Here is a 23394-nt window from a genome sequence, read left to right as displayed (position 1 = left end):
GCCAGGTCTTTAATTATCCCTAAAGTTCATCCTTATCATTTCCTCTCATGTTTTCCTTGTGAACTGCACCTACTACCTCAACTGTTCTACATCTAACCCAATAACTCTTATTCATTCTTTCGGCATCTCCTGTTCTATACACACCTTATATAGTTCAGATTTCATCTTCCTTTGAAGTTGCATTGTGGATGTGTTATCGGCAACTCCAGTTACTCTCGCTTCTCCTAATTTGTCTTTCAGTCCTCATTTTTAATGAGTGATTTTTCTGACAAAGGGAGAAGAAAACGCTGTATTCTAGGTTGATAGTATTTTGTGTGAAGAGTCACCAGAGATGTCGGAAATTTTCTGTTTCTATGTCTATCCTTGTGGCCATGTCACTAGTAAGGGTGCTGGAGGTAAACATTTTATCTGAGTTGACGTTATTTGCCTGATAGTCAGGGACCCGAACCTTGGTTTAACCACTAAGGAGGTTGTTCTATCAGCAGGTGCAAAGTACTGGGGCTGCTGTATTGCCATTTAGTAACTGAATTCTGGACCATGCAGTAGCTCCAGGTCAGGTTTCTCTATGTCATATTAGTGGTTAATTGTTACGGCTTTACCTTATGTGCTACAAAAAAAAAAAAAATAATATATATATTTCTTTGTTTCTTTTTCTCTTACTTTCTCTCTCCGTCCTACTCTAAGCAAGTCTATTGATCTATTCTACAAATCAAAAAAAAAAACAAAAAACATCATGAAAAGTGTTGGAATTACCAGCGCTATTTATAGTGCTAATCGGTGTAAATTCCTCTGTGCAAGGAAGGCCAGTATAACACCCCCTCCCCTTTGAAAATATCCCGTCTGGGATTAATAACGTTTTTGTTTTGGGTTCACCCTAATCAATTCTGTTGATTTCCGTTTTCTGTTTTATCTTCTGTTCTCCGGAGCTGTCTCTGGTATGGGCACCTGAAAACTATCGAACACTGTCCTCCTCAGGCGATCTGGTCACCTCACTGTTCGAGGATCTTTTATGAATTTGGTTAGTGTGACGTTTGTGCACGAAGTCTGGTCCCTTAATCATGTAAACCATGTTGTCTATTTGTTTCTCAACAATGCCAGACTCCCAGAAAGTCTTATTATTTTTGTGAATCTTGTAGAAGACTCTTTCGCCAACTTTATACTATTTTTTTTATCGTTTTTTTTTTTAGATTTGGCCTATCCTGGTTTGATAACAACTTTTGAAAAATCGATCTAACCTTGCGTCCGAACATAACCTCAGCAGGTGTCTTCGACATTTTGATGTTTGCATTCGAAGTGACTCTGTAGACTTGTAAAACATGTTGGATTGACTTATCCATCGGCGACCCACTAGCTTTTTTCAGAGCTCTCTTGAATGTGTCAACAAATTTCTCTGCTTGTCCATTACTTCTTGAGTGGTATGGCGGAATAGTTATATGCTCGATTAGATGATCCTCGCAAAAATGTTTAAATTCGGTAGAGGTAAATTGCATTCCATTGTCTGTGACAATGCAGTCTACTACTCCAAACCTAGTGAATAGTTCATACAGGAAGTTGATAGTTACCTCGGATGTGGGATTCTTACATTTTAATACTTCCGGCCATTTAGATAGGCTGTCTACAACAATGAGATAGTAGAACCCATCTAGTGGTCCTGCAAAATCTAAATGAATCCTAAACCAAGGTCGGTCCTGTTTTGCCCACGATCCGAATTGAGTTGGAGGAGCTTTCATAGCTAATGCGCATCCTCTACATTCCCTGATTTTTCCTTCTATATTTGTTTGGCCAATAAATGAAACAGTGCATAAGGCTTTTCATTCTTGATATACCTGGATGTCCTACATGGAATTTCTTGAGCATTCTTTTCTGTAATGTCACAGGAATTACCACCCTGTCACTATATAACAGGACGTTATCGCAAATTGAATAAATTTCTTCATCCAGTTTGTTATTGTTGATCCTTTTTTTCATGCGTATAATAAATTCGTCCACCTCTTCCTTACTCTTAATCTCATCAAGCGTTACTAGAAGTTCTTTTATTGTGTCACAATGTATATTTTACTTCAACTTCCGCTTGAATGGCTGCTATTACCATATCCTCCAATGGTTCTGTCTGCTTAGGTATTAACCTTGATAACCTGTCTGCATGAACAAATTTTTTAGATGGTACATACTCCATTTAAAAATTGTAATTCAGAAGTATAGTACCCCATCTTTGGAGTCTATTTTCCGTATGTTGTGGTAGTCCCTTTTTTGATCCGAAAATCGTTAATGGTTTTTGATCTGTTTGTAACAGAAATTCCCTACTGTGCAGGAAACAATGAAATTTCTTTACTGCGAATATAATGCTTAGCGTCTTTTTTTCAATTTGTGAGTAGTTCTTTTCGGCTGGCAAAAGTGATCGGGATGAATGCGCTATGGGTTTGACTTTTCCATCATCCATTTTGTGTAAAATGCATGCTCCTATGCTATAGGAGCTGGCATCGCTTGCAACTATAATTTCACACTTGAGATTATAATGTGCCAGAAATAAGTCAGACGTTAAAGTCTCTTTAATTTCTCGAAATGCTTCTTCGCACTCTTGCGTCCAGACCCACTTTTGGTCTTTCCTTAACAGTTCATTTAAAGGTGACCTTAGTTTATGCATATTTGGCATAAATACATTGTAGTAATTTGCCAAACCTAAGAAACTTTGTAAAGATGCAATATTTTCTGGAGCAGGCATATTCTTTATTGCACTCGATCTATCTGGATCCGGCCTTCTTCCATGTTTATCGATGATTTGCCCCAAGTATTTTATTTTCTCCATGAAAAATGTACATTTTTCCTGCTTTACTTTAAATCCATAATCCTGCATCTTTTTGAATACTTGGTTTGCATGAGCTTTGTGTTGTTCTTTGCTAATGCTTTTCATTAACACATCGTCCAGGTACCCTACTGTGAAATCCAACCCATTTAACATAATGTCCATAATTTGCTGAAAAATCGCAGGGGCAACTTTGACCCCAAAAGGAAGTCTGTTAAACTTGTACAATCTGTACGCTGTGATAATGGTAGAAATCAGCCTAAATTCTCGCCCTAAAACTGAAGACCCACTACTCAAAACAATGAGGTATTACAAAAAGGCTGATTGGGAAGCCATCAGGGAGCTCATCAGAGATGCCCCATGGCAAAATATCTTTACTCTTCCAGCGGAACAGTGTGCAAATGAGACCACTGAATAGTTCAAAACTGCTATTGAAGCACATATTCCCGCACGGAAATTCTATAGCAAGCCCCACTCCCCCCAATGGTTTACTTCTGCTTGTGCAGCTGCCATTTGTCAAAGGCAGAATGCGTTCCGCAGATTCAACCGACATAAGTCCAACTCAAATAAACAGAAGTTTATAGAAGCTAGAAATAATTGTAAGAGAGTGATAGAGACAGCTAAGACAGATTACTCTGAAACCACCAGAAAACGCATCGAAGCACAGAAATTAGGAACCCGGGATTTTTGGAAAATCTACAACAGCGTAGTAAATAATGGACAGTCAACTATTCCCCCACTATCAAACAATCATGAGGTTGCTTGCACGGCAACTGACAAGGCTAATCTCCTTGCCAGTCGGTTTGCCTCAAACTCCACACTGAACTCGGTACACCATTCACTCCCTGATTTTCCTCTGCGAACAGACGCCTCACTAGACGATTTGAAAATCACCCCTTCTCAGGTACATGCTATTATAAAAAACCTAGACATCTCAAAAGCATGTGGACCAGATCTCATCCCGGCTGTGCTATTAAAAAAATGCTCTGCCGAGGTTGCTCCAGTTCTGTCCAAACTTTACAATAAATGCCTTAACAAATCTTGTTTTCCCGACTGCTGGAAAACCGCCTCTGTGGTACCAGTCTTCAAGAATTCTGGTGAAAGAACTGACCCACTAAATTATCGCCCCATTAGCCTCCTCCAGCTTTTCGCCAAAATATTTGAGTCCTTAGTTAATCAAGCCCTAGTCCAGCACCTAACAGCTGCTAAACTCCTGACTGATAAACAATATAGAATCAGGCAAGCCCGTTCAACAGTAGATATCTTAACTGTAGTTTCTGAACGTATATACCGTTCATTGGATAAAACAGGGGAGGGTAGAGCGGTGGCCCTCGATATATCTAAGGCTTTTGACAGGGTATGGCACGATGGTCTTCTAAGGAAAATTAGATCATATGGAATCACTGGAAGAATTCATAATGTAATTAAATCCTTCTTAAGTAATAGAAAAATCAAAGTTGTCCTCGACGGTCGTACATCCAAACAATACGACATAAATGCGGGAGTACCTCAGGGGTCTATCCTTGGACCTCTATTATTCCTGATATTCATAAACGACCTCCCTGATAAAATTGTTTCGGAGATGGGTATATTTGCCGATGACACCACTCTCTATAACAGATATGAGGGGAAAACAAATGAACACATATCCAAGGAAATGGCAGAAACACTAGAGGATGACCTCCAATCCGTAGTGAAATGGGGACAAAAATGGTTGGTCACATTCAATGCTGCTAAGACTAAGCTTGTTTCCTTCAATAACTACAAGAAACCTTCTCTACCACCAATAGCAATAGCCAAGAACACATTACCTGAAAATACTTCTTTTAAACTCCTCGGCCTAACGTTTACAAGGAATATGAACTGGAATAGATACATTGAGAGCATTGCCAAGGCTGCTGCAAGGAAGGTTGGCTCCCTCTACCGTGCTAGAAAACTACTTACGCCTGACAGTATCCTATACCTCTATAAGGCAACCATTCGCCCATGTATGGAGTACTGTTGTCACATCTGGGCTGGTGCATCTGCTGCTTGTCTCTCGCTCCTGGACGGGGTTCAAAAAAGAGTCGCCAACCTGATAGGTCCTGAACTGTCATCTAGGCTTCAGCCTCTGTCCCATCGACGAGATGTTGCATCCCTCTGCCTGTTCTACAAATACTTCAATGGTGAATGCTCTGACAAACTGCAAACACTTGTACCTCCCCGACGTAACTACCCCCGACAAACCCGACAAGCTACTAAGTCTCATCCCTTTACAGTAGAGATCCCTAGGTGCAAGAAAGTCTTTTACTCCAATAGTTTCTTCCCCAGAACTGCGGGTCTTTGGAACTCCCTTCCGGGATTCTGCTTTCCCAACTGCAATGACATGCAGAAGTTCAAGTGTAATGTTAACAAACATCTTTCTACTCATCTCCCTTCATAATGACCCCGCTAATTAAGTCCCTGATAGTAGCCCCCTGCTTCAAAGTGGCACTGTGCCTTGTTTGAATAAAAAAAAAAAAAAAATCCCTTATGGGTATTGATACATAGTAACTTTGAACACTCCTCATCGACTGGAACTTGTAAGTACGCATCACTGAGGTCGATTTTAGAAAAATATTTCCCTCCACTCAGTTTCGCAAATATCTCTTCAGGGCTCGGACGAGGATAATAGTGATCTTGTAATGCCCTGTTTAAGCCTGTCGCGAAGTCAGCGCAAACCCGAATCTCCTTACTCTTCTTTTTGATGTAAACTGTTGGTGCAGCCCACTCACTGATCAATTTTTCTGATGACACCCATGTTTTCGAGTCTTTCTAATTCACCGTCTATCTGTTTTATAGCAGAGTATGGAACTTCTTTCTGAACACTTGCTGTTCATTTACTTTTTACGTCAAATTTTGCTACCACTTTTGTACACCTTCCCAAACCGCCTGAAAATGCCTGAGAAATTCTCTTTTAACTCCCTCTTAAGTTTTTCTGCCTCCATATTCGAATCCTCAACCTTTTGGTAAAATGAGCTGAAAGGCAGATCCCATAGTCTAAACTTTTTGAACGGATCAGTTCCAAAGAGGTTGTTTGATTTTCGCATGACAAAAATTCTTGCTTTTTCGGACCTGTTCTAGAAAAAAATATTTGTCAATAATTCTCCTTCAAAGGTAATTTTTTCGCCTCTGACGCTTCTCGCCGTTTTATGTGATTTAATCATAGTGGGTTTCCCAAGCCTCTTCTATGTTTGTATATTAATAATGGAAATGTCAGACCCACTATCAAGCTGTAGCCTTACTTTCTTTTTAAACATTTTGACCTGTACATATTTCCGGATATTTTGTTCCTCAGGTTTAATTTTCGTAAGTTTTTTCTACAATGCAATGCTTTATGCCCTTTCTGGTGGCAGTTGTCACATTGTTTGAATTTGTAGGGACACTCATTGTACCAATGTTTATTTCCACACCTCCAACATGGTCCAGGTGGATCTTTTCCCTGTTTCTTTCTCTGGTTATTTTTTGAAGTCGAATTTTTCTTTTGCTGGATCTTTGATATGAGACACTCCGCTTTGCTCTATGTCATGACTGTCTTGTTTCAACGCAATAAACCGTTCAGTCTTCCGCTAAATTTTGTAGTTTTAAATAGTGGTGGGATGATTAATCGGAATCGGAATTGTTAATCGTAAGAATCGTGTATTTTGGGAGGCATCGGAATCGGAATCGCATCGTTAAAAAATACCTTAATTTTCCGATTCCTTCATTACGATTCTTTTAGTCTGATGTTGAAAAAAAGAAAAAAAATTCCTGATATTTCTAACTGCAAGAGAGAAATGTAGCATGTTATAAAAAGAAACCAAAGAAATTCATTATTAACAGGGCAATGCTTAGTGCCCCCTCCCTTACAAGGTTCATTCATTCAGATCTATTGTGATCAAAACTACAAAAGAGTTAACTTGAAAAGAAGTATGCAGGGCTCTACATTGCGAGTAAAAATTAAAAAAAAATACGCTTATCTTTTTGGTGACTGTTTTTTTTACTGACAAATCTAATAGTGAATGAAAATGCTTTTTCAACTTATATTTTCTTAAAACGAGCAAAGTCAAATTATTTAAACAGTAAAAGGTTTAATAGAACAATATACTTTTTTCTTTTTTTAAAAGAAGGCTTTTGAAAGAAATATCTCTAAAATGAAATTGATCACGTTGTATTATTTCGCAAAATTTGGACAGTAGTCGGCTTCTTTTGAAGTTTCCAAAAAACCGACCCCATACCTATCTCTTCCAACCCTAAAGTTATTAAATAACCCCTTCGTTAATTTAAGGGTAATTAATTCAATTCAGTCAAGTTGTTTTTTTTTTTAATTTCATTGAAATAAAATCCATTTTTAAATTTTTTTTTCTCCAGAGAGATAAAACCCTGAATTTGATTATATTAAAAGCAGAATATAATCTTTTTTCTAGAATTTTAAATTGAAAATTAAAAAGTGTTTGACGCAGTTTTTTGCCGAACGAAAAAGAAATTAATATATATATTTTTAAAAGGTGTTGTAATCAATTAATTTTTATGTCTAAATAATATTTACGATTAATTAAATAATTTCATTTTAAAAAGTATTTATAAATAGAATTTTACTTAAGACTTATAGTTTAGCAATATTGAACCGCATCAACCATGTGTGAATTGAACACAGTCAACCAAAAAAAAAAATTCAAAAGAAATGCATATTTGCATTTCATTATGTAAACTTTTATACATTGGTTTCAAAAATTAAATTCTATAAGTTTTTTTTTTTGTTAACTACTGGTTGGTACAATTTACTGCTCCATCCCTTTATATTTTTTTCTTTTTGTCTTTTTTAGCGGATTATTTTCAATTAATTATCCAAATAAGTGACTAGCTTTAAAACAAAATTTAATAGTAATTTATTTGTTTACAGATAAACTGAATTTTCTAATATGGCCTCAAAGTCCAAAAAAAGTCTTGCATGGAAACTTTTTGAAGTTGATGAAGATCATGAGTTGAAAGCCATTTGCAAAGTCTGTCAAATTAAAATATCGCGAGGAACAAAACCATCTAACATGACCACAACCAACATGTTAAAACATTTAACTATGAAGCATCCAAATGAATTGGAGGAGCAAAATAAAAAAGAAAGGAACAAAAAATTACCAACTAGTAACTCAGAGCAGTTTTATTAGTGAGGGTCGAAATCGCAGTGTCTTTTTTTTTTTTGCCTAAGTCACCAATTTTTTTTAACCTTCCTTAACTTCAAAGAGTAAATACAATATATACAACTAAAAAAATAATTTTTAAAAATGCTGATTCTATTCATGAAAAATTCTTTTAACTAGAAATTAAAACTTAGGTAAAGATAGCTGATTGACAGCAACCGGAGCACTGGTTAACTACTGAACCACATGGAAAGGTGTGGGGGAGGAAAAAAGGAAATTAAAGGATGATAATAAATTATGATAACCGTCTTTGAAAGGCACTAAACTCCTAAAATTTACTTCTTTAAAATTTTAGGCGGCATTCCCCGGCGATTTTAAAGCACTCTCTCTCAAAAAAAAAAAAAAAAAAATTTAATTTTTAAGTTTGGGAAAGATATATTTATTATAACAGAATTCCTGTATGAGGACTGGATCTACTTTATTGGACGTTAATTTGTGAGATAAGTAATTTTTCAATGTTTAATGTTTTTAAAGTTTCAATTATCACTTAAATTTTTTTAATTGCGTTTTTTTTTCAATTCATTTATAAAAAAAAAAACAGGGTTTAAAATGTATTTTTCAAGCTTCGAAAGAAGTCTAATTAAAAAAAAAAATCACTTAATTTTTAATTTCGACAACCGTGAGAATTTAATTATTAAAAAAATATTGAAATGTGACATTTTTTTTATTTAACATTTCTATTAGTTCAATTAATTTTCTTTCAATAATTCATTTCACTCAACAAACTTCACCATTTTTTGTTTTGTTTTATCTTTTTCTGTAATTTTGGTTACTATTTTTGCTCAATTTTATCTAGTATTTCATTTGTTTTTTATAGTGGTATCATTTTTATATGTGTTCCTTTGATATACCCTATTTCAAAATTAGTTTGGCTAAACTTATTCTTCACGTTAGAAACGTGTAAAAGTAATGAAAAAGTAAGAAAAAACAATAGGTGTTAACTACTCTTTGTGAATTATGGAGGTCTTAAAAACTGCCGTCACAAATACAACTATCAATAGCCAAACAAAAAATCGTTTTTGAAATTCCTTTACTTGTAACTTTTCGCTATATCTACCTTTTGGTATAAAACACAAAAACTTTTGATTAATGGTATTTCTCAAATATGGTCGTTAACTTTGGAAGGGTTATTTTGTATCTACAGCGCCATGTCACGTAGAATATTGTTTTTTTTCATTACGCACGTTCATTTATAAATTATTAAATTAAATATTTATCTTTTTTTATATTTAATTAGTATATATTTTCTTTCTCTTCCGCTATATTTTTTTTTTATTTAATTCATTAAATCTGTAAATTATGAGGACCAAAATAATGAATCGTGTTAATTTATTCTCTAATTTTCTTGTTTTTGTTCTGTTATATAAATTCTATTTTATTTGTTTTTGCTCTGAAGGATAAATTCTATTTTCTTTGTTTGTTTTCTGTATTCCAATTAAGTAAAATAAATTTTCTCTAAAATAAATTTTGCTAATTTTTCCGTTTAGTTTACTATATAATACTTTTATTTAAACCAAAACACGACGGTGTAGACATAAAATATCTCTTCCAAAGTTAGGGAACATATTTGGGAACTACCGACCATAAGTATAAAACTACCTGGTATATTTCAAAACAATAATTCCCTAGGAATCGGAATCGGAATCGTACTTGGTATCGGAATCGTTAATCAATATTTTCCTGGAATCGGAATCGTATAAAAATTAGGAATCGTCCCAACACTAGTTTTAAATTTGCTTCGTTTTCGAGTTTATTTAAAACACAACACCTGATTTCAGAGTCTTTAAGACCAGTCCTTGCACAAATATTAAACATTTAAAATTATCTGATGATAATTCCTTCAGTTTAAAATCGTCGCAATGCTTGTTCACTATACTTGCATAAGTAGTGTAGTCATCTTCCTCTCTTCTAGTAACATTCATACATTTATATTGTCTATGGAAAAGAGACATTTTTGCAGAAAACAGTTCTGTAAGTGGCGTAACTGCTTCTTGGAAGCTCAACTCACTGGTCTTTATCGGGAGAATAAAATTCACAAACTTTGTATGCTCGGCTGTTCCCAATTTCCTTAGCAAAAGCCTAACTTTTTTCGTGTCTGACCAGGTACCACAATCCAATATAAAAATATCCTCATATCGTCTATAGTACTGGACGAAAGTGACATTGTCTTCTGGATTATAATTAAATTTTCAATAGCGGCCCACACAGCTGTTTGAGAAAATGTGTTATGATTATCGTCCGCTTTAGTTAACTGTGTTGCCTCTAGAATTTTTCTTTGTTCCTCCTGTGTTTTCATCAATATTTCCTCAAAGCGTTTCTGTTGTTGAAGCATTTTTTCTTCAAATGTTTGTTTAAATCTCTCTTCTCTTTCTACTTGTTGAATGTGCTGCTTTTGCAATGTGAGATTTTGCTCTGCCTGGAATTGGAACAATTCCAACAGTGAATCTTTGAATTTCGCATCCATCATATGAATTCAGTTTACAATTTATGCTTGTATTAAATAAATATTCCTTAGTAAAGAAAAAAAAAAATCAACCAAGTTTTCTTTTCCAATTCTTTTGTTTGAAGAATAACAGTTTAGCAGTCCTTTTGTAACTTAATTTGTTGAACGCTATATTTCTAGTCTTACTAGAAACAATCCAGTGAAATAACATTTGTTTAACATTTTTTTTATTTGCACGCGTTTTTACATAGCAAAATAAAACCCATCACTTTAAATATCCGACGAATTCGTATGGGAAACTTTTATTTAAGAACACTTTTTTTTAACCCTCTTTGCCTTTTGCAAAAAACGACTTGATTCCTTACGCGTTTGCTAAGCACAAATGATGTACGCGAATAATTATTTTTCACGGTCTGTCTCTTTTTCTCTTGACAAAGTTAAGCATGTTTTGTTTTTTTTTCAAATCCCAGATGTTATCGAAATAACGATAAGCTTACACAGTATTTGCTAGTTGATTTTGGACATTTAACTTTGCAGAAGAAAATTCTTACCATAGGAAAAATGGCTTCTGGTGAAGAAAAAAATGAACCCTTTTTCCCTTTCTAAAACACTTGGTGTGTTCAATTATTAAATAATTGACAACATTCGTGTTTTTCGCTGTAGATTTTGGTAGCAAGTTTTTTTTCCTGTCGTCAAATTACTATTGTAGTAATTAATTTGCTGTTAATCCTTGCGTATCCAAATATCTGTTGAAATGGCAAAGGTGTTCTGCCATAAAGATTTTACAAATCTTTATTTCAATCACTTTTGGTGATTCTCTGCAGTGATGGTCGCTTCGATTCCTTGTTGCCAATCTGTTGTGTCGTGGTACAACAGTGAAAATATGAATAATCAAGTCGAGGTTCGGTTAAGGAACAAGTGTATTAACAATAATGTACAAAGATAGGAAAGCATGTATATCTGCTGGGCACTCGGCTAGCAGTTGAAGTGCAGCCGCATCTCTCTCACCAGTGTTGGAATTACTAGCACTATTTATAGTACTAATCGGTGTAATTCCTCTGTTCAAGGAAGGCCGGTATAACAAAAAGTTTCCAGAAAAACACATGATTAAACTCAATGGATCCCCCACTATCATGTCTCCTTCTATAACATCAGAGGTCTACGTTCCAACCTTCCAGAGGTTGAAACCCAATTACAGGAGACTAAACCAAACCTATTATTCCTAAGTGAAACTGGCATTGAACCAACTATTTCCCCAGAAGAATTTAGAATTAAAGAATACTCTAACTTAACATCCAAACCTGACCCCAAGGATCGCCATGGGCATGGAATATGTTCCTACATTGAAGATGGCTTTCCATGTGGTAGAAACATCTCCAGAGAAGATCCTAAATTACCCTATATGTGCTTCTGGGTTGCATGTGCTCACATGACTGCATTTATATTTGCCCTCTATTGCCTCCACAACAACAGAGTTATTATCTTTAAGAGCATATCTGAGAAAATTGACCACATCCTATGTACTCATCCTTCGGCTAACATTCACATCTGGAGTCTTCAATATTCACAATGTGGAATGGTTAACTCACTCAAACAAGACAGATGATGAGGGGAGGTTCTGTCACGATTTCTCCATTGCTTATGACCTCACTCAGATTATTCGCAAACACACCCGTGTGCCCAACACTGACCATCAGTATGCAAGTCTCCTAGAGCTTTTTCTCACAACTTACCCCGAGCTATGTTCATCTTCTGTTCTGTCTCCACTGGGATCTTCCGACAACTCTGTTGTATCAGTTAAGATAAAAATGAAATGCAATAAGTCCTCAAACGTACCTCTCTATCGCACAGTATATCGAAATTATGGCTGACTAGGATAGCCCCCCTTCATTTATATCAGATTTACCTCTGCGTTCCATATTTATAAAGGATGTGTCCTCTATAGTATCACACCTGACAGAATGGTTAATTGTAGGTATAGACAGTTTCATAACCTCAAAAAAAATTCCAGCAAAAACCTAACAGCCAGCCGTGGTTCTTTCCAGAATGTGTTGCTGCCATTGTGCACAGAAATCACTTTTTCCATTGCTTTCAACATAATAGATGTACTGAGACTAAAGCCGCTTTACGGACTGCCAGCAATCACTGTAAAAGAGTAATGAAGCACGCAAAAGAGTTGTATGCTCAGTCCGAAGTGGCTGAGCAGCAGTTTGGTTCCCACCAGTTTTGGCAAATAGCAAACAGGATCCTAAACAAAAGCATGCGCTTTATCTCAACTATCATCAATGGACCTGAGGTCATCTTGTCAGCATCAGACAAAGCTAAACTCTTTGCCAAAAACTTTGCAGCTAATTCTATCCTGTGTGACCAAGGCCGTTAAACCCCTGCATTTCCTCCTGTATCAGAACACACGCTATGCAACATACACATGTGTGTGAGGTTACCAAGCTAATCAAAAAACTTGATTCTAGTAAAGCAAGTGGCTCTAACGGCATTCCAATTATAGTGCTGAAAAAGCTTCAACCAGAACTAGTTCCCATACTTACAAAGCTGTTTAAGTGTGGTCTTAAGGAGAATTGCTTCCCAACACTCTGGAAAATCCAATTGATATGCCCTGTATTTAAGAATCCAGGTGATCGGTTATCTCCCCGTCAGTACAGACCAATAAGTTTCCTGTGTGTCATGAGTAAGTTACTTGAATCAGTGTTAAACAGAGAAGTAGTTAATCACCTCAGCAAAAATAACCTTAGTGACATGCAATATGGTTTCCGTTCTGCTAGATCTACAGCAGATGTGCTTACAGTTATTTCTCATAGGATTAACTTAATGGAGGCTTCCTTTCTAGGGCAATTGCTCTTGACATATCAAAGGGTTTGGATCAGATATGGCATAAAGGTCTGCTTCACAAGATCTCCAGCTACAGTACAGCAGGAAATGTCTTCTCAATTATTAAATCATTTCTCTTTGATATATTCATAAGAGAAGTGGTTGATAGGCAGAAGTCCCTCAAGGGTCCATCCTGAGTCCAACTCTCTTCCTGATCTATATTAATGATCTTTCAAATCACATCCTTAGATAATTCATAGACATTTTTGCTGACGACACTACCATCTATGGCAGCACATCAAATGCCATAAACGACCAAGTTCTCTTTGATTCTCTCTTCTCTGATCTTGAGTATGTGGTACAATGGGGGGAAAAAAAATGGCTGGTTACTTTTAATGCATCTAAAACCAAGCTTCTATCTCTACATCAACGTTCTGATCCCCATCTGGCATCTGTAGATGTGGCGGTGGTGTTGCTCATGGGACATAATGTAGCATTTAAGTATAACGAGTGAATGTAACAAAAATAATGGTCGTAAGCTACATAAGATAGTGGCCGTCAGGGTAGATGAAGTGAATTTGTATGTGGCATCTGTTGTTGTAAACCTATGGTACTTTGGTCCAGAGAGGAATTTCTGCAATCAAAATGTTATATATGGAGATTATACTTTTAGTTACCCCCCCCCACCTATCTGACCACCTCTCCAAAATGTGATTGACCTTGGTATGTGAAAACTTTGAAAAACTTTAAAGAAAGATAAACAAAAATTATTTTAGAATTTAATGTAAAACAACTCCCTATTTTCAGCCATTCTAACGTTTTAGAGCAGTTAACTTCTTTTTTTTTTTTGATAGAAGATATCGTTGACCAGTAATAGCTTCCAACAATCTGCAATAGTTTTGTTGGCATACTATCTGTCTGCATGATTCACTAGAGCAAGCCTTGATCAACAGAGTCAAAGGCAATGTCAAGTTAACAAAGCAGAAATGCCCAATGATTTTCAAGAGTGCACAGAAGGTTGAAGATCTGATTAGTACACTTCCTACCTGATCAAAATTCACGTTTAGAAAGGCGTATGTGGGAGTCGCAGATTCTTTGGAATAGACAAAACATCAATGAAACTTAATTTGAGCAGATTTCTGGTCATCCTTTTTGAAAGATGGGGAAATCAGTACTTCATTCCAATCAGAGGGGAAGAAGTTTAAAAAAAAAAAAAAAAAAAAGAAACTGGTTAGACAATAATGTAAAAACCATACCCAGATAGTGTCCCAATGATACCTCAAACGAAGATTTCACACGCCATAAAAATATCGCAAATAGATATGTTAAGATTAGAGATTTTAACCCATCATAAGGAACAAAAGTTATTTTAACCAAGAACCTATTTCTAATGAGTGAGGCTAGGCATCTTTGCCTGGGGCATAGCTAACAACAAAGTTAGACTTTATTTTGATTATTTTCTGTGACAACGGTCATGGAAACAAGCGTCTAAGGATGTGTGCATTGTAAAAAACTACCAACACTAACTCAAAATCTGGCCGGTAGGAAACAAAAAAGTGGCATATGCAAATTAAGATGCATATTTCGTGCATTAGAGAGAACATTCTTTTTGTTGACTTGAAGCTGTTTGAACATATGTATATCAGTGGGAAGAAATAAATACAGATTTTCTATGAACGTCGAAACAGGAAAAGAAAAAAGTATTGTCATTTTTGCATGTGCCAAGAACATTGCAAACTGAAGAAAAACTTTTTTTTTTTTTTTTTTGCATGAACATTTAAATGTATTCGGCAGTTTAAAGGCAAACTTTAATTTCAACACTTCAAGCTATTCTGGCCGTTATCATGGTGAAGATATGACTAAGCAGCAACAGGGTGAAGCCATTTACCGGCAAGGGAAATGCAGTGGCATGGTTGAAAAAATTTGGTAATGAGACTTCAAAAGACAGGTGATGTGGCAAGCTTACTGCCATTATATCTGGAGAGGGATGCATTGACCCTCTACTAGCATTACAAGTGTATGTTGTATTTTTGTGGACATCGGCAATATTACATACCTAATGTGCTTCAACAAGTCATATCTTTTTTATTTGTGGATCAATTTTTAAAAGAATTACATTGATGGAAAGAGAACAGAAAGAGCATTCCAATGACCTTAATTTATTTTTCTTTTATGCGTTCAATGTTTTTATGCTCCAAGTTAAAAATGAAAAAAATGGTAAAAAATGACAACAAAAAGGGAAACTGTTTTTTCAATGTTTACATTTTATACGTTACGTTTGGATACACATGCGTGGGGGTCAAATTTGATTGGATATGGCTGAAATTTTACAGGCTATATAAGCAAAGAAGTCCACCTCTACTGGACTTTGATTTATATTTTTACGACCACAGGAAGCAAAGTTACGACCGAGCAAAGTTGACAAAGAATATTTCAAATTGATAAGATAAATTGGCATATATCATCCATTTTCATATAGATAATAGTTTCAGAATTATTTTCATGTATAATATGTAAACATTTGATAATTATCAATTGTGCAGAAATTTCTTTAAAATGTTATCTTTTATAGAAATTTAAATCTGCTTAACAGCTCGCTATGCGCTAATGCGCTGATCAGCGCTCAGCCAACTAGTCAGTGCATTAAAGAGTTTCATTTGTATTCTCTCAAAACGAAAGCAGAAAAATCAGTTTCATTTTTTATTCTGAGTTTGTCAATTTAAAAAAATTATTTTCAACTTTTTTCAAATTTGATTTCCAAACAATAATGTTGTTTTTAACGCTTTTAGTACAATGTACTAAAAGCGTTAAAAACCAACAGTACATGCATTTCTGTTATGCTATTTACTCAAGATAGAATTGTGATTTTTAGTGGTCAAAAAAAAAAAAAAAAAATCATATATATATATATATATATATATATATATATATATATAACAAATAAAAAGTACTTGTGCACTTATGCTGAAATAATATTATTTAGAAACCCATTCTTAACATGGGGAAGGAAAGGTGTTTTGTTAACTATTCTGTACTTTCACCTAACAATAAAATAAAAAGGATATAGTGAAACTTGAATTTGTTTTTAATTCATTGTCAAGACCATTTTTTCGAATCTGTAAAATAAACCAGTTTTTATTTAACTGAGGATATCTAAATAATAATAATAATAATAATTATAATAATAATAATAATTAGGCGGGTCAATAAAGAATTTCATTTGTGATGCATTTTATAAATTTTTACCTTATTTCCACCTTAAAATTTTTCTTTAAAACGACTACTTTTTAAGGTTTTCAGGTATGCTGAAAACGAATATCGAATTTAAATTTTCCACAAATAAGTAATTTGCTGGATATTAAGCAATGTCATTTCTTATGTTATCACTGGTGGCCATCTTGGTACACATGAGCGCAACCCAAAAAAACTATGTGTAAACACGCGTACCAAGATGGCCACCAGCGATAACATAAGAAATAACATTGCTTAATATCCGGAAAACTACTTATTTGCAGAAAATTTAAATGCGATATTCATTTTCAGCACACCCTAAAATCTATAAAGTAATCATTTTAAATGTTAAGGTGGAAACGAGGTAAAAAATTACTGTATTATTTCTTGGTTTACATAATGGAATTTTCAGTAACACAACAGAATAGAAATTACAAAAATCACCATCAATTGGTGAATATATAGCTGTTGCTTATCAGGATTCCTGTGAAATATTGTGGAAGCTACACCGAGGATTCATGTAGAGTACGATTTATAGGGGTATATCTTGGGCCAGAAAGAGAATTTACGAAATTGCAAATTGGATTGGTCTCAAAATGTATTAAATTATGCATTTTGAGACCAGACCAATTGATTGACTATGGGAATTTCTACCTTTTACAGAAATCCAAAATCTATATGAAAAATTTTTTCGGTTTATTTCTGAGATTAATTCATATCTACCACCCAATTTTTCTTTTCTTTGAGGAGAGTAGTAAATTGTAGAAATTTTATTTTCCTTTTTCTCTATTTAACTCCCCCTTCCTCCCCCCACTATTAGTGTCTTTCTACTCTCTCCATCCCCTTCCTTTCCCCCCTCTAATTGGTGTATTTTCTTCTCTCTTTCTCCCCTTCTTTTCTCCCCCTTTCTTGGTGTATCTGATGCTACTACTTCTTGCTGTGTAACGCGGGATTTGATTGGCTAAAACATTGAGCGCGCCATTTTAAAAAGAGTGAAACCAGCAGAAGCTGGGGAAAAAAAAAACACCAGAGACTGGCAGGATACTAAAAGCACCAGAGCGGTGTTGGAACTAGAAAGCACCAGAGCAGTGTTAGCCTTTGAAAGCACCAGAGCGGTGTTAGCCTTTGAAAGCACCAGAGCGGTGTTAGCCTTTGAAAGCACCAGAGCGGTGTTAGCCTTTGAAAGCACCAGAGCGGTGTTAGCCTTTGAAAGCACCAGAGCGGTGTTAGCCTTTGAAAGCACCAGAGCGGTGTTAGCCTTTGAAAGCACCAGAGCGGTGTTAGCCTTTGAAAGCACCAGAGCGGTATTGCGACGAACTGAAAGAACCAGAGCGGTTTTGCGACCTTTGAATTACACCAGAGCAGTGTTACAACATTTGAAATACAAGAAGAAAGTAATATTAACCATCGAGATTATTAAACTTACCAAACAAATCCTGAATGGAATTGAAATCAGATAAAATTATAAATTAGAGAAACAAGCAAAACAAAGTCTGTTTTCAATTTCCCATGACAACAGTTGGAATTACTATTTTATTTGATAAAATAGTATCTATATGTTATTTCCGGATGAATATTAATTCGATGTTAAATAACCCAAGAAAGGGTTGATATGCCATGAAAAAAAGCAAAGTAAAAGAAATAAATTTCGGTAACGGATCCTCCATCGATTTATTTCTAGTGATGAGAAGTCAGATAAACTCAATTGGAAACTGCTAATGATTTATGCATCTTAATTCTGCATTGAATAACACAAAATAAGAGTAAGAAGTGTTGACGTGTTCCAACTACGCCAAATTTTTTTTTGTAAAAGTATAATTGTTAAGAATTTAAGAATCGCCAAAGGGACTGATTTAGCAGCCCAGTGGAACTATACATTTCCTTTTCTATCATTTTTTCCATTTCTATTTTTCTTTTTGATAAAATTTTATACCAGTTTACCTTGGTCTTTATTTTTTATTAAATTTCTTTTAGAACTCTTAGTCTCGTGCAACGGGATAAAATTCGTTGAATGTAACGATAAAATTTCCGTTAAAATACCAGCCATGAATGCTCTTTAGGCATTCAATGGCTACACCCAGATTAAGCTCTCCTTTGGTGAGGAAAATGCCTATTCTCAATAAAGCTATATTTAAATACCACTATAATACTTAGTTTTGTTCATGAATAGACACTCACTGTATGATACTATGCGCTAGTTGAAAAAAAATTGAAATTTGTACATCTGAATTTATAATTCATGGCTTATGGTAAAGAGATACATCAGATTTGACTGCATAATCAGAAAGAGCACACAATTTTACATAAAACTGCCAATTTTCATGAGAATAGCTTGGAAAATTAATAATGGTGGCGAAATTACCGAATTTCTTGAAATGTTCAGGTCCGTAATTTAGCCCACTTTTTCTAAACAAAATACAAAAGCATAAATTTTGGCACTTAAAATTCTCATAACTTGAACTATTGATGGTATTTGCATAATTCAAACGTTTTTAAGCATCTTTTACATAGCTCTTTTCATGCAAGTTGATAAAATAACAATTATTTAAAAAGAAAAAAAAATTAACTTGTAATGCTACCTCTACTTGGAGATGAGCAAGAGTGACCAACAAGCAGATAGAGACTTGATTAAAAGAGGCATTCACGATGGTGTGTTCACAGCCTATAGGAAGTTAACCGTGGTAAAATGGGTTGGCGAGCAGGCGGACGTTTACGCGAACAATATCAGATGATTGGTTAGACTGGCTGGTTTCAAGGGAGTTGGACCAGAAAGACTTGTCAAACTGGTTTTTGTCAAGGGTTCCCTGATGCCATTTCCATTAAATTCCAGCAGGCACCAAAAATCAAGATTAACCATAGGAGACCTAATAGCAAGAGCAAGAGTGGCAACGTCAACTAGGGACCAAAGACATGTGGTTGCAACTGTGAGTTCATACAATGGTAAATTTCTTGTCTTATCAGGAGTAGCCCTGGCACAGAAGAAAAACTGCTACAGATGTGGCTGCAGGGGTCACATAGCAAGAGATTGCTGAAGACGTGGAGTTCATTGCTAGCAATGCGGCAAAGTTGAATATTAGGTCCAGGATTTTCGGGAAACAAACAAGGGAACGAGGCATCAGTGCCAGCCTACTCCCTGACCAAGATGCAAATGCAGCACTCCCGGAGATGGCCATATATGTTGATGGAATGCGGTGTTCAGCCATAATTGACACAGAATGCTTGCATAGATGTGCATCGATATCGATCCTAGAAGACAGCAAAAGTGGAAATCCTGACTATTGGAGGCTCATCCCACGCATGCTACAGAAGCAGAGTAGTCACTATTTCAACCAACGACAGTGACTATGTTAAGATTGATGCTCTGGTGGTGCATAGTAAACCACTGGGATTTGATCTGTTGTTAGCAATCGATGTGATAAAAGCACTGAGTGGGGAGCATCACTATTAGAACTACGGGCGGAGTCCGGATCGGCAAAATCTCCACGTGCATGGCTGTCTCCATAAGTGAACTGGACTTTACTGCTACATTTGACCATCAGAAACGAGTATGAACTGTGGCAATAAAAATGGGCAGATAACCTTTCCCTGAAGGACTGCATAATGGAGTGGTTGAATATCGAGTGGCTGCAAGAACTCCGGCATGGATGGACAAGAGTTGGCTTGTGCCATACCCGGAAGAAAGACTCGGACCTACCAAATAATTTTGTTGTTGGTCATGATGCAGGTGCATGATAAGGTGAAGGCGCAGCCAGGGTCAGGTAACTGAGATAATTAGTCTACAGTCCGTCTTGGTGGATGAGATGCCCCAACCAGCTTGGTGGACAGGATGCCCTGACGAGAGTACACTGTATGGGTGGGGGTGGGGGAACCGATACAGTGTACTCTCATCAGAAGTAGATTGCCACAGTATAATATCTTCGGGAAGCAGGTCAGGAAGTCTGATACCCGATGACGAAGCAAGAGTCAGATGATCATGAGGCAGGAAGCTCACGCCCCCTGATGAAAGTCCGTGGTTCTGAAGAGGCCCTACAATTGCAAAGAAGTATCCGACAAAGACGATCACTGCCTGTGTGATCATGAGATCAGGGAGGGGTGTGACAACGGTCATAGAAACAAGCATCAAAGGGTGGCATGTGCGTATTGTAAAAAGTAACTAACACTGGAACTCAAAACCCAATCGATAGAAAACAAAAAGGTGACATATGCAAAGTCGCGGTCGAACTTAAACATAAAAAAAGTTAGTATTTCTTTAATTGGGAAGAACATTCTTTTTTTGACTCAGAGTCGTTTGAATGTATGAATAATCCGCATATCAGTAGGAAGAAAGGAATAAAGATTTTCTGGGAAAATAAAAAAGGGTTGTTTTTGCGTGTGGCTAGAAAACCCTTCTTTTTTCTTTTTGGCACGAACATTTAACGGTATTCGGCAGTTTAAAAGCAAACATTAATTTTAACATTTCACTTTCTATGGGTTACTTTTTGAACATCAACTTCCGCCTTTCTCTATCAATCAGAATGGAAATGCTAGCAGATCCAATTTTAGTGCTATTTTTGAAACAAGAGTAAGAATTAAAAACTACTCCCACCCTCCGTGCACTCATTTGATTTCTGGTCATCTCAAGTGCGTGAATATTACAGTATTTTCTTTTTCTCAATCATCAAACTAAAATCTTTAGAAGATTTGTAAGTATCTTCTGTAATTTTTAACTTTTAGCCAGATACAGACAGAAACATGACTTAGAAGACTTTTTTTTTTTTAATTACTAACAAGTCAAACATATCCATATCTCATGGCCTTTTTGTCAATATTAAATTCAAAAAGCAATTTTAGAAATTTTACAACAAATCAGATGATGAATATAGTATAGCATGTATAAGAAAAATATTAATATTGTAGAACACTTTACAGATTTCAAGTCATGCACAAAATTGATAAATTAGACATCATTATTTAGACATTAAAACTTCAAAGAAATGAGTGTGCTAAATACAAAATCAAATGTCAATCAATGAAGTTAGAAAATCAGAAATTTTTTATAGTCTTGTAAAATATAAACTACTGATAAAGAAATATTAAAATGGCATTGATAAAATAAAATAAATGAAAAATGGGAAAAACAATAAGAATAAGAGTTTAAAGTCAATAATTCAAGTCCTTTCTGTCAAAAGTCAAGCTATAATTTGAAGAGTTTCAAATGGATTAGAACAAACGAATTTAATTGAAAGTACAGAAGAGGAAAGCAGTCTTAAGATCAGGATTTAACTTTTCAAGTTAATTACATGTAAAATCCTTGTTGATGATAAATGTAATTTGTCACATGGATTTGTAGAATAAGAGAAAAATAACAAAAACAGTTCAAGAAATAATTAAGTTTTTTTTGTTTTTTTTCTAAGATCCAATTTTTAAATAGAAAATATATTATTCATGTTTATAATTTGCTACATCAATATATAAAGAAGTGATAATAACAATACCAAAGAATGTAATAACACAAGAATCAGACTTTTTTTTTTTTTTTGCATAAAAATATTTGTTGTGCTTCAGTAATGCATATAAGAATTAGTTTCTTAGAAACATTAATAAAATGCTATGGTTTGTGAGAAACTATGACTCAATGCATCTAAAACCAAGCTTCTATCTTTACATCAACATTCTGATCCCCATCTGGCATCAATTGAAATGAATGGCTCTCGTCTTGGGGAGGCCTCATGTTTTGACAAGCTTCTGGGCTGGACCTTTACTCCTGATCTTAAATGGAACACGTACATCAAATCTGTTGCCAAGGCCGCTGGAAAAATGGTGGGATCCTTCTATCGATCCAGTAGATATCTCATTGCTGATGCAATTCTCTATCTATATAAGAGCCAGGTACGTCCAAGGATGGAGTACTGTTGCCACATCTGGGCAGGAGCTGCTAGAAAGGACTTGTCCTGCTTTTATAGAGTTCAAAATAGACTTCGTAGTCTCGTAGCTGTCCTTTTTTCTTCCCTGCAACCTCTATCTCACAGAAGAGATGTTGCGAGTTTGTCTCTGCTTTATCGTTATTTTCATGGAAAGTGCTTGACTGAGCTTCAATCTATGGTCCTCCCTCGTCTAGCTGAAAATACTATCAATAATTCCCCCCACTCTTTATCTGTACCTAAACCTAAACGTAGATTCCATGAACAAAGCTTCTTTCTTAGAACTGCATGCCTGTGGAATTGTCTTCTGTTTTCCTGCTTTCCAGCTGACTACAATATGGTTGTTTTGAAAACAAAACAAAGTCTAACATAAACAAGTTCTTCATGAGCTGTTCCACTTAACTTAACAAATTTACCGAATTTCCATTACTAACGATTACTATATTGTCTAATTGACTACTTAACCCTTATCCTCAAGTGGTCTCTGGCCTTGATAAGTGGTTATGCCTATGTAAAAAAAAAAGGTATAAATTTGAAAATCTTATAAAATACAAATGTGCATTGACAAGGTTTTTGCAGTTTTTAACTTAATTCAAAAATTTATTGACCGAAATATAGCACCATCAGAATCAACACTTTTGCCAACTCAAAACAAGTGTCAATAATGTAAAAATCTTGCGTTGGGTGTTGATGAAGTTGCTGAAGGTATTTTTGATATCGCTTAGGTTTTTTAAGCATTTTTCATGCAGAAAGTTGTTGAGATGCTTGAAAAAGTGGTAGTCGGTAGGTGACAGGTCTGGAGAGTATGGTGGATGAGGCAGAGTTTCATAACCCAATTAGTTCAACTTCTGCAGTGTTTGTTTAGCAATGTGTGGTTGGGCACTATCGTGGAGAATTAAGCCTTTTCTGTTGACTAATGCTGGGTATTGTTGTAAAAGTTTCTGATGAATCTCATCTACTTGCTGGCAGTATTTAGCTGCCGTAATGGTTTTGTTT

The 23394-nt window shown here is 35.5% G+C and overlaps 1 protein-coding gene across 10 annotated transcripts in view; it reads right to left on the bottom strand.

The window, feature by feature from the left end:
- Nucleotides 1–23394, bottom strand: part of LOC145286010 (DENN domain-containing protein 1A-like) — a 798566-nt gene that overhangs the window by 684771 nt on the left and 90401 nt on the right. The window lies entirely within an intron of this gene.

Source organism: Euprymna scolopes, chromosome 10, assembly GCF_053919585.1.
Source record: "Euprymna scolopes isolate OS-2025 chromosome 10, ASM5391958v1, whole genome shotgun sequence".
NCBI classification, from domain to species: domain Eukaryota; kingdom Metazoa; phylum Mollusca; class Cephalopoda; order Sepiida; family Sepiolidae; genus Euprymna; species Euprymna scolopes.
This window is presented reverse-complemented; position numbering and strand designations above follow the sequence as displayed.